This window comes from Pieris brassicae, chromosome 6 (genome assembly GCF_905147105.1).
Source record: "Pieris brassicae chromosome 6, ilPieBrab1.1, whole genome shotgun sequence".
Taxonomy (NCBI): Eukaryota; Metazoa; Arthropoda; class Insecta; order Lepidoptera; family Pieridae; genus Pieris; species Pieris brassicae.
Window position 1 is genome coordinate 19445875 of NC_059670.1, and position 13440 is coordinate 19459314.

At 31.6% G+C, this 13440-nt stretch overlaps 1 protein-coding gene across 3 annotated transcripts in view; it reads right to left on the reverse strand.

The window, feature by feature from the left end:
• LOC123711107 (ATP-binding cassette sub-family D member) overlaps positions 1 to 13440 on the reverse strand; it is a 51574-nt gene that overhangs the window by 15450 nt on the left and 22684 nt on the right. The window contains exon 1 of one of the 3 annotated variants that reach the window (XM_045663521.1): positions 11186 to 11395. The exons of 1 other annotated variant lie outside the window; for it this stretch is intronic. The gene's annotated coding sequence lies outside the window, so the exon portion shown is untranslated. Of the gene's footprint in view, positions 1 to 2192; positions 2214 to 11185; positions 11396 to 13440 lie in introns of those variants that run through there. One more of the 3 variants, XM_045663523.1, reaches the window with a different exon arrangement.

A 13440-nucleotide genomic window follows, 5' to 3' on the forward strand; every position in this document is an offset into this window, starting at 1 on the left:
AAAAAATGTTTCCTGGAAATAATATACATGGCAAAACGACGTTTGCCGGGTCAGCTAGTGTATATATATGTATTAAATCTTTGGCTATATGTTATTATAATTGTTTATCATTGTATATAATGTATGCTAGCTGTAGGAATATGATATATAACAGAAACATAAAAAATACGACGTTCATCGAGGTGATACGGATGGTATTTCATGATGATGAAACACAACTGATGGAGTACGGAGCTGATGTCCACAAACGAGAGTTATTGTTAAATAACCCCAGACTACAATTACAGACATTGATATAGTAATAAATTTGTTAGTAACTATTAGTATTCGTTATTTATTTTATTCCCGCCAGGCGTTGAGTCTAACTGATAACCCAGCATTTGGCCTGTTTCGTTATATTTAGATAATAATTAACTAAGTACAGATGTGTTTAAGATTATATTAACAATATTTAATTATCGACACAGTCCATTACAACATTTTGAGTTAAGTTAATCGTAGTTTAGAGCTTTAAAACTAAAATGTTTACAAGGACAGTGATGAAGTTATATTTAAGACAATCGTAAATGGTTTAGGGATAAAATGGGAAAGGACCAATGGGAAGAAGGCGATAGAAAATATAGAAGCGTTAACAGGAAGCGAATGGAGAAAGAAAACCATAAATACTTGGAAAAACCTTAATGAGGTCTTTACACTTGACAGGGTTCCGATCAATGATACTGAAGGAATTAATGCAAAAATGTATATTGCATAACAAATCTAAACTGTACAAATATAATACACAGGCTTTATTAAATTATCTTTAAATACCCTCTTAGACAAAATCTTTAACAAATTTTATAATACAGTAATATAATATTTGCTAAACCATCTCTGAATCAAAAGTAATTAAGTGAAGGAAACAATCAATAAAAATGCTTAAATACGTAATACCTAATTTTTCATTTATTTCTAACAAAACACACACACAGAAACACATAAAATAACAATAATCAAAAAGTAAAATAATAATAATAATAGAGAGATAACAATTTTTTTAAAGAAAAAGGTTTAATTGTGTAATGCGTGTGTGCTGTGGTTGTAATTGGCCCTGGCTCAGCATTTTGCTGAGGAGCAGAGTTGTTCCACAGCGCTGGTCATTCTGCCAGAGACCACAGCAGCTAGTTTGCGCCTCAGTCGTAAAAAAAACAAATAAGAAGCTAATACCCAGTAGAAATAAATAATAGTAAAAGTTAAAAGTTCGGCCGTACTGTTTGATGGTGTTAAAGTGAGGGTATGTATGCGTAGGTCGTATTTGTCGGGGTATGCTCATGATGCAGGTGATTCAGCGCTATGAATATTCTTAACACTTTCAAACAAATATTACGCTGTGATAAAAATATTAATCAAATATTTCATTCAAGTCTAGTAATTTTACGAAAGGTAAACAGTTATAATATTGCATTAAAAAATGTTGAAGGTAATTTCCTCAATGCCAGTCATTAGTTATTTTTACTTCATGACTTTTCATATGAACATTAAAATGCACGCTTAAATCATTATATTTAATTTAACTGCCTTAACAGGTATTTACTTAATAAGAAAATTGGCTTTTTTGCGACCACATACGTCCCCTGAGAGCCTTGTCAAAGGTATATGTTGGAAGCAAGTGTGTTCCAATAGCTGCTTAAATAAATGGAATGGAAAAAAATAAAATCTATTATAAATTTTATTCACGTCCGTTTATTACTAATTTGTTTTTAAATTGTTTCAATCTAAAAAACAAATAAGTCTCCACTGTTAAAGTAAATTGAGAAGCACGAAGAACATTAATTCGTTTATGTGTAGAATATAATAATTTTGTTATAAATATACACAATTTTTCTAACAAAAAATCTTAATCGTTAGTACATAGATATATCTAAAAAAAGTTTTTTATGTACAAAGTATTTTTACGCATTTGAACATACTGAAGTTAAAACCTTGATAGAAGTACCTAATTATAAATACACAAACGACTAAGTGAGCCACATAATCCCAACAGCACAATCGATTAGTAAAAACATAATATACACCTTGTAAATTTTAAATAATGCCTAATCATAAGACACTTGATCTCGTTATAATAACACCGAAAACAAAGTTCATCAAAATTACCAGAGATTTCGACGTAACAAGTATTTAATCTAAAGATATTATTAATAATTCTTTACCATGGAAAAGTTCGAGTAGTCATTGCTTTACTTGGTCACAAATTGTAACATTCTATTAGCAACTAGTTGCCGCTCATTTCTTGAATTCATTATTTGGCTTAGTAACATCTATATCTAGTCTTGTATTGAATACCTGTTGACACGAGATACCATTGAATTAAATATTCAGCTGGTGTTTTTACGACCTGACGTGACTCGAGGATCAAATTAATGCAAAATTTCATATTGTATTCATATTATATCTTCAAGATAAATTCCAATCGAACAAGATTTTTTTGAATTTTTTAGAGTTTATCATTTTTGCATCCTTAAATGATGTGCCTGGATAGAGATTGACGTTGTTATTTAGAAAAACAAGAGCCACTTTATATAAAATTATGAATTAAATAGTTCAATAATAAAAAAATAAATAATAGGTACTAAGTGCCCTACTTACTTATCTTAAATCAAAACTACCAAAACGTGAATAAGCTTTTATGAAATGAAAGAAAGATGTAGGACACAGATTTGCACCTTGCGAAACTCCTAGAAATACTTTAAATGAATGCAGTTCTTGACCCTGAACCACAAGACGTCATCTACATAAAATATAACTTATGATTACTGAAGAAACTATGGCATAACCAGAGGTTAAACCTTGGCCTGTGATGATAAAGTCCTGTGTACAAAAAAAAAATACAGACAATATAATATTGTTTTTGTAAATAATCGCAAACATAAAGCCGCTATAGCAAAAAAGGACATGATAAATTACCTCATTATGTGCGGCAAAAACTAAGTTAATTTATGAATACAATCATCAACAAAGAATAACATACACAATAGAAAAATATAGCATTAATAATTGTTAATAGATAGAGGCATTTATATTATGACTTATGAGAATCACTTTAAGCTTTAACTAAATTCTTCTAACTAAATTAAATTCTTTACAATAAGGTGTTTTGCCGTTAAGATATGAAATCGTGACTAAAATAAACTAACATTTATTACCATTTGCCAACCGATAAATATTTTGATTTACATTATTTTAAAATGAATATTAATTAGTAAAGGTCCAGTAGGTCAAGTTTTTATTGAATTTACTTATAAACTGCATCTCCTGACTACTAGAATACATGCAATTATATGATAATTATTGTCATTAGGTATATATTATAAATGTATTTTTCACGAGGATTATTTCCTTATATTATAAGACTAATAGGAGTATTAACAACATTTTGAGGTAATTTAATCTTAATTAAAACCAAGTGATTATACACTAAAATGTGCACTGTGATGATGTCACATTGCAGACAATTATAAATGTTTTTAAAGACTCTTAGAGATAATCCTTAACAAAGTAGAGTAATATTTTATAACAAACCAAGGCGACTGGTAAAGCAACTGAAACGAAGACGAACTAGATGTCCAGCCTAACATTGTTGTCTGTACTTGATATCTCTCTGTCTCTGTACTTGATATTAATAATTATTATGCTTATATTTTGTGTACCAAAGGTAAAGCTTCTTAAACGATCTTTCACCACAAAACTGTTATTTAGAGATTTAAGATCTGCGACTTTAATTGCTTGTAAAGCTTTTAAATTATCATTTAGCATTCATTCCAATTTTTATCATAGAAACAATTCAGTCTCTTCTATACTCAGGCAGCTGATATTATTCAATCCTTGACCCTTCTCAAGGTTGCAACAACCAGTTCCACAGTACATTTTAACTGTTTATATTTCTCGGAACTTGCCATTACAACCAAAACATATGAACGAACTTATTTTAATACATACTTGTTTGTAGACTAACATACAAAAATTGTAATCTTTGTATGGATCTACTCTAAAACAGATTGTTAGTACGAAACTATACATTTAAAGTATCATTATACATTTGAACAATAGTGATTTTTTATTGGCACTAACCTCGATTATAGGTAGCGATCATCACGGTAAGTCAATTTTTGAAGAACCTAGCTGTAACTTCAATATTTTTATCATTAACTTCAATAGTTTATAACTCCATAGTCTTACTCTTGACATGTATAACTTTTGTTCTGAATGATTAAATGCCTAAATCGCAGTGGGTTTAATCAAAATTTGCTATTATTGGAACATCTACTGAAATTTTACAGGTAAAACAAATGAACGTTGTTGGAAAATCTGTAGTTATCAAATTTGTAAGTGTTCATTTAGTAGCCATATAGAAAGAACCTGTCAAGTTAACTCCTTTATGCAATCGAAGACAGTCATTTTCTAGCTTGCCACTGTGATATAACTTGATAATTATATAACATAATTAACCGAGGTGATTTTTCTTACACAATTTTATCTTGGACCAAGTATTAAACTTGTAACCTCAAGGTAAAGCTCATATAAAAACTTGTCAAGGAACTAAATCAGTCAAAATAAGTTCACTTTTTCTCTTTTTAATACAGCAGCACACGATATAGTAGTTCCGTAATGATCTAAGTAATTTAGGATACTGTTTTTAAAATTACATCGGATTAGTTTTGCTTTTTATTGGTGAATCAGAACGAGTTTAGCAGTTAGTACTTCACTGGGTCATTCTTTTATAACTCTTTATTATTCTTCTTCTATATTAAATATTTTAAATGAATTGAATGAAATGATGCAATTAATCTTAACTAATACTTACTCATTGACTTTTGTATAAAAAAATATACGAATATAACAAATTCTAATAAATGACATTACGGTATGAAAATAAATAAGTTGAAGATGACATTGAAGTTAGGATTTGAAGTTAATTTCATCAATAAAACAAAAAGTAAGAACTAAAATAACTTATTTAAAAGTTCAAGGTGGACTAACCAAGAAGGCTGAGGTTATCCAATGCGAAATCAATAAAAAGGTGAATTATAAAAGTCAACCATCACGAATTATATAACTTAATAAACATATTTTTGTTTCATATTAAAACTATGTTGGAATATAATAAATGTTTTGAAGTTTTAGTGTAAATACAAATCCAACAATGATAAATATATATGTATGCCTTAATAATGCGTAATTAATTAAACATCAACAAATCAAATTAAATACATTTTAATATAAAATATTTAATGAACTTAACACAAACTTCACAAATAATAATAAGACAAACGCGTTAATCAATATACAATAGCATCAAACAGATGCTTTGTACGTCGAGTGATGTACAAATAAATACTTTAAAATTAAATACAACAATTTTTCGATAAAAAAACATTAACTACCCTTCAAAAGCAGACTTGAGGGTAGGTAATTTAAAAAAAAACATTGCTTAACATTATGCACTACCATCATTTCAAATTTCTGATTGCTTTAGGCTCTGATGAAGCAGTCAAAGTTTATATACGTAGATGATAATGTGTTACTTAGAAAGAAAATCCGTTGGTGCATGGGCAATTTAAAATCAGGTCCTCAAGGTTAAGACGCTCCACCAGGCCAACACTGCTCATCAAAAACACAGGCGTTAATTATGAATCATTAACGTTTTGTCAAATGGTCGTTATAAACACGAACAGGTACTATTGCTATTTACGCAACGTTCTCACACTTTATAACAACAATTGTATATAGGAAGTTCAATGGGATTATGTAAACACCGTTAAACATCAAAACAAAGGAATCGAGACAATGCCAATAGCTATAACCAATTGATGAATAACATTGGAATATTATTATAAGCCTAGGTCCTAAGGTTTTGAACCAACCCGCTGGTGTAACCAAGTCACGATTCTCACCGTTCTCCCCATACCAGCTGTGTAAGGGAAGCTATAGACCGAACAAGCAGCAGGCACCTTACAGTGCGGCGACCTTTAGCGATGAAAAATACGAAGATGAAGAGAATGACACAGGTCCTTGTAGCCAGCGGGCTCCGACTTGCTCAATAATATCACGAGGATATTATCGGAGTAGTCGTCGCCCGGAGACACCAAGCTCACCAGACCTACCTGCAGGAAAGTAAACTCCCCTGCGGTTTCTTCTCATCTGCCCGACCGATTGAAAATAAGAATGCTAAAGAGAGCTCTGGCCAAATTCATAGTCGGGGCTTGGCGCTAAATATGACTCCCGCAGTAAAACGTATTTTTTAATAATTCTTGATTCTTATAATGAAAATGAAATAATATATACTAATGCATTTTAATTAAGATTTCTAGCATCTGACTTCGCCTAATTACAGCCATTATTTTACTATCTGACTTCTTAAGAACATTATTTATACATTTTGGTTGAATCTGACAAAACATTCTATGTAAAATCAAATTCGTTAAAGAAGTGTTATTAATAGAATAATACAAAACTTACTGTATTTAATTTTAAACATCACGTTCTATTAGAAGTATGTTAAGTCGCAACTAGGTGAGTTTGTCACTTTTCACTACTTTTTACCTTTCACTGAATTCGGGTCACGACATAGTTGCAAGTAATATTTGCTTCAATAATAGGTACTTACTCCACAATTAATATCAATTCATTGCTACCGCTACCGCTATCCAGCTATTTTTATGTACGGGGAGTAGGCTCCAATGATGTTAAGTAATATGGATCTATGGACATCCATATTGCCAGAAGTCTCGAACATGCGTTGCCGGTTTCAGAGTTGGTACTTTCTTTTCTTGAAGGGTTGCTTCCACATAGTGGTGGTGCGCGGGAAAGACTGTCACAAGAAACACTCAGTTGTGGAACGACGGACGTCGAGGTGATACGGATAGCATTTTGTATTTTTGACGTCCGATGATATATATTATTTCTTTAACACTATATTTAGCACGTATAGAAGCATTTATATCTAAACAATTAAAAATAACATAGTCATAGGAGTTACTCAAGAAATATTATAATTTCTATCCTCCCGAGCACGAAGAAGCTGATGCATGAACGTTTTTCTTTTCGAGGTTTTTTACTCCAAATGCATAAAGTAAGTTTAAGAGGACCAGCGTGGGTGTTAACCTACTAAGACTTCTCTTGCTACTACGCTAATTCTATATCAAAACTTAACATCTAAAACAACTGTGATGAATATTAGAAAGTTAACAGTTTCTTGTAATTTTATACTGTTTTGAAGATTATAAGTACATATACAATTTTTATAGAAATATTGTTTTAATATAGCACTGAGAAATCGCAACATTAATAACACCTATTATTATAATTGCATAAATCATCTAACATGACCTTCTACATTAAGATCTTTAGTTTTTCATTATTATAAAAAATAAACTTATTCAAGACTACTACATATAATGATAAAGGTTAAAATCTTTGCTAGTTCCACTTTGAAGTGGGTCCGCCAAGTATCTTCCTTGGTATTCCTTTAAACATTGAAGTTATATGATGAATTATCAGGTCCTCAAGGCATTGTAAAAAATGAGGAAGAGAACAAGAATTTTGGTCCTTTAAGATAATTATGGTTTGTTTATTGAGCTAAAGGTCAGCTCAGAGTGGAAACTTGCTAAATATGGCTCCAATATATCAAATCCAATGTTGTCTTATTTCGATGATATGCTCATCTTACCTCTTCCGAGTTTGAACTTTACGTTTGTCTCTTAAATATTTTAAAAAGTGAAAGTGAAAGCCCATTAATAAAACGTTTTCATATCACTTTCGTAAATTTTGTTTCAGATCTTGCTACTTTGTTAAGTTTTAAATTAATGTATTATAACTCACGTTAACCTTAACTGTTATATTCTGTGAATGAAATTGATACGGGTCATAGAAATATATATGTATACACAATATATATGTAGGTATATTGTATATATGTAGGTATATTGTATATATGTAGATATTGATATAATAGAAATTTGATTCAAAAGTTGGAGTGATCTTAAAATATCATAAAGTGTGCATTAAACGGAGTGCATAGCGCATCCAGGTAATTCCTTCCTAAAACGTATCATTGAAGTTTCTTAAGTGAGCAATTCAATTTTAGATATTAAAAATTATGTACATACCTATGGTTTTGTATTCAATTTTGATAGTCAAACAGCTTATGGGAAGGTTACACATAATTCAACAACTTCTATAATAACTCGAGGTGGTGGATTATCTGTACGCTTATAAGGCAATAGAGTACCACTTCTGAAGAGGACAATATGCCTTCTGATTTTTTTTAAACCAGCCTATAGAAACGTTGTGATATGCAGTATTACAATTAACTAACAGTTAGAATAATATAATTAAATAATGATTAATTATTACTTTTGTTTGATAATTGCATATTAGAACACAATGAACCCTTATATATTTTACGGATACTTACGTCTTATACCTACTTCATGCAAAAATATTTTCGTATCAACTTACCCCCTTATTCATAAAAAAAATGTGTCAATGCACTATAATAACTATTTTATCTCTATCTGTCAAATTGTGTTTACGCTGTGATGAAAAGAGAAGAGAATGAAAATTACAATCTATAAATTAGTATGACGTCATACACTGAATCTCGCCAAGTTATTTCTCGAACATATATACAAATTCACGACCAGCCACTGGGGTCTTCGAGCTAATGGACTGGTCAAGGATCCTCGCTTTAGGTCGGAGGAAGCGCTCTTCCTCTTTTTTTTTATACAGAGCTGTTCAGACATTTGGCCACAATCCCACCATATGTAAGATGCAGGCTACTGGAGATGAATACATTTGTATTAATAGGTAAAGAATATTCTATAGAATTGTAACTACTATAATTACATTTATATAGAACATTTGTATGATTTAGTTTTAAAGAAATTTAAACCGGAGTATCATCAATTCAAATCTCTTAAATACGTATTAGCTTAAGACTCTGTATCAAACGTTGGCGATACGGGAATTGCCCTTGACATATGTCAGTATTGCAAGGTCGCCAAAGAATTATATGTATGCAAAGAAGTTAGTGTGTTTCTTTATTATATACTAAGTGGCGGTAGCTGCCATCGCGGTTAGCAAAAGGTTGGGAGTTGACAAAAGTCAACTGTCAAAGTCAACGTGATTGAATTCAATATTTGTTTCATTATAAGGTTTTTGTAAAAAAGTTTAAAAAGTGATTGATAATTTAAATAATTAACTTTTAATGTCGTTTCTTTGTATTCAGGTAGGTAGTGTAGATTTAAGTTTTATAATGTAATTAGTATAGTGTGTAAGTGTTGAAAAAAAACTGTGTGTGGGAGCAACGCAATTGTTTACTTGAATAAAATAAGGTATATTATCTTATATGCACAGAAATATTATACAACAAAAATTTATGACGTTCTTAACAGCAGGGTCAGAAGTCATATGTTGCTTTATTCTGTCTTATTAGTATCTTAATGTAAAATGACATATACATGATAAATTATTACATCTTTAGAAATATTTATGTGGTGATTTTGTTAATTTGTATAATTTTTCAGTTTTACTTGTAATTTTATTTTGTTGTTTTGTTTTTTTACTTTAACATTAATATTTATATTATTTTAGTATTTTCCTGGGAAAGGATCGCTTGTTTATTTTAATGTAACAAAGTTTAAAATGCAAAAAAGCCTAGATATCTTAGGTTTTCTCTTGATTCACAAATACTAAGAACGTCTATATATAGCTATTATGTTTTAAAATAACTTCACCAGCATACTTTACGGCTGAATTTCGCTATTAAAAAGCGTTGTAGGTACCTAATGACTTATTTAAAAAAAATGTGGCCCTACAAAAGTTTTAGGTCTGGGCCTCAGTTTTCTGTATCTGTTTCATGATCTTGTCAATCTAATAGGCAAGTAGGTGATCAGCCTTCTGCGCCTGACACACGCCGTTGACTTTTTTGGTCTAAAGCCAGATTTCTCAGTCAAGACTATATCGTGGCAGTCGGATTTGCAAATTCAAAAAAAAAACTGTCAAGCCAAAACCTCTTACACAAACACTGCCTAAAAATACAGGACTGATTTGAAAATTTCTTTCACCATTAGAACCCTTATTATTATTTTTTTTAAATGAAAATGCGCTTATGCGGCCCCGCGCTATACATGTCCAGCTTGACAAGCGGGCTGTGGGGCTGGGTCTACACTCAAAGCCCTGCTATTCAGAGGGATAGCGAGACCCTACCCGCTAATAACACCTCAGCCCTTAACACGCCCTAAAGATCAGGGTTCGCCAAGGCGTACAACCAAGGGAAGACCCTGGGCTTACATCTAGAGCTCAATCAAGACCTGCGGTTCTGGAGCACACAATACCGAGATGAGAACCCTACGTTATCGCTGATGAACATATGCTATATAATATATTTAAAAGAGTTTGAATTGAGTTTGAACATGAAATAACGATAGTGTGAAAACGACTAATAAAAATCGCGTACACTGCGGAAACTACAGACAATAGAGCCAAGATATATTACAATTTAATAGACTATCGTGATACGACCGAATAATTCTGTGCTCTGTGGGTGAAAACACAGTACAGCTTGTATATGTAATTGTAAATGTATCTAATACAAAAATATATTAAAAAAATGTTATACCTAAACAGAAACAACTACGTTACAAAAAACCACTTTCTCTTCAATTTATCGATACTCTCACTTTTCTTTTGAAAACCAATAAAGAAAGCGGTCTACAAGCTTGCATTACAAGTATTTAACTCATCGTGATGATAAAGACATTAGTTTATACTAAACTTTATAATGGTTGAAATTTGATTATGAGCATATGTTAATTAGAATCATTCTGTGTTAATTTTGAGTTTCACAGACAAAAGAATATTTCCTCATAAATTATTAATGTAAATTATTATATATTTTTTGTTATACATTGTTTCCGGTTGCGTTAAATTATATATATCTGTGTGATATCTATTGAGAAATTAGTTACGCTGAAAACTATATGATATGGTATTCGGCATTATCAAGAAATTCACGTAATTATAATAATATCATTTTAAGATAATAATATATTCTTAAAAACTCAAAAAAACAACGCATTCGTTTCACAATAAGGTCAAATCGAAACCTCTATATTAGAGTTAATAAACGAAATTATAAACTGACCTTATATCAAAAACACATCACTAGCACAGTCACAAACACAAGAATGACACGTCCGCTCACTATAACGATACAACGCCGACTGCCAGTTTTGAATTTTAACAGCTTTATTACTTTATCTGGTTGTGAATCACCTCAAGTGTTTATACAATTCGTTAATCGCTGCTTTTCCTGCGTGACATACAAGTTTCGTCTAGAATAAAAGGCATGGGCTTCCACGGGGCATATTATATATTACTGCCTCTGCGTACGTTGTTTCTCCTTAATATGATTTCTATACTTAGCCTATCTTTTTAGTAGCTACAAACCAAGTATGCTATGCTACCCCATGTTCGCTTATCCGGAATAAAACCTACATTTTTTTTATATTTTTGTCTCCATAAAAACCTTCCTCATAGTTCAAGAAATAAATATGTAAAAAATTACTCGACGTGGTCCATCGCAGTTTTGCACTTAGCAACATATTTTGCGATTCATCAACAAAATGTATATGAATAACCTTTTGTCCTTTCAATCGATATATACCTAAGGTAAAGCCTTTTTATTCATACAAACCGTCCAACTTAACTACTCATCCTTCTCTTTCCATCACAGCGTATACACAATGCGGTAGAATGAGACGAAGTGATTTAGTTTAAAAAAAATAGGGATAAAACAATGTTTAGTCACTTATAAAAGGTGATATAGGATATATAAAAGGTGGTTGTATATTAAAATTAATGAAACAAAACGTGTTTGCCCTATGTACCATTTGAGCGTAGCAAAATGTACTTTTATCTAGGTTACGCGCACGAGTACAATGTTCATAGATAATATATAGTCGTTTGCGCAGTTTATTCACTCGTCAATGGACGTCAATGTAATATTACGTATTCTGGTACACGTTGCAATAATAAATATCAAAAAAGGCTTTAGGTACATCGCCAAGTATTATGTCAAAAGGTTTCGATAGCCTCCATTGTTTACGGAAGATGTAAAAAATATTTAGTCAGAATTAAAGGTTAAGAATCATTACAGTCGGATATTTCTTAATAGATTTTAGGGTCTTAGTCACGCGGTTAAGGTTCCCAATTTATATTCTTGATGACACTATTCTGCGGCCGACTGAATGTGAAACACACAGCCTTAATGTAATATATAAATATAAAAAAATATGTACATGACCCAACTTTTACACGTGAAAATATAAACCTCTGTGTCAATCAAAATCAAACAATAAACCGTAACCAATAAAATTCGATAAATTCTTATCGTTAGGAAATGAAAAAATATTTTTAATACGTAATACATTTCCAAACCGATTAATGGGGCACGGGGCTGGTACAGTTCTACCTACACAATGTTCTGGATACGCAAGTAGATTACTGTTTGAAGCCGTCAATTAATATTTTTGGAGTTCCCTTAATTGTTGACATCTCCAGATGCAAGGATCTTCGATTCTTGTAAAACAAGGAGTGGAACTCCCTGCCCCCTTTCGTCTTCTCTAGACAGTTTAATATGGGTTCATTCAAGCTGGGATATAGGCATATCCTGGCCAGCCAATAGGCCGCTACTCAGTTAACATCAGGTGGGATTGTGGCCAGTTTATTAAGTCCAGTATAAAAAGAAATCACCACAAATCTCACTTCATCTCATGTTTGACTGATAGACTATTGGTTAGGTATGTAAAGATACTTACGTTTATTAAAAAAAAACAATGGCACTATAACCTTTTTTTAGGTCTAGGCCTCAGATTTATGTATCTGTTTCATGATAATTTGTAAATTGAATGGCAAAGGCAAGGCAAGTAGGTGATCAGTCTTCTGTGGCTGACGCGTGCCGTCGACTTTTGGGGTCTAAGGCAAGTCGGTTTCCTCACGATGTTTTCCATCACCGTTCGAGCTAATGTTAAATGCGCACATAGAGAGAAAATCCAGTGCACAGCCGGGGATCGAACCTACGACCTCAGGGATGAGCGTCGTACGCTGAAGCCAGGGCTCACGATTATTACGAAATAGATATACTTATTTCAATGCATAATTTTTTCACTATAAACAAATCCGAAAAACTTATACTAAAGAATGTCAGCAATAATTTTTGTTTTTTCAACTTTTGGACAATAATTCTCTTTAAGACGATAAATTAATTTGAAATACTCGATACCCTTGAACGGCGATTTAAAGATTATATAATTATCGTACGCTTTAATCTAATTTTAAATTCGATAAATTGTATTTTCTATTGACAGAGGCATCCGATGAATGTTATAAATTTTTCAC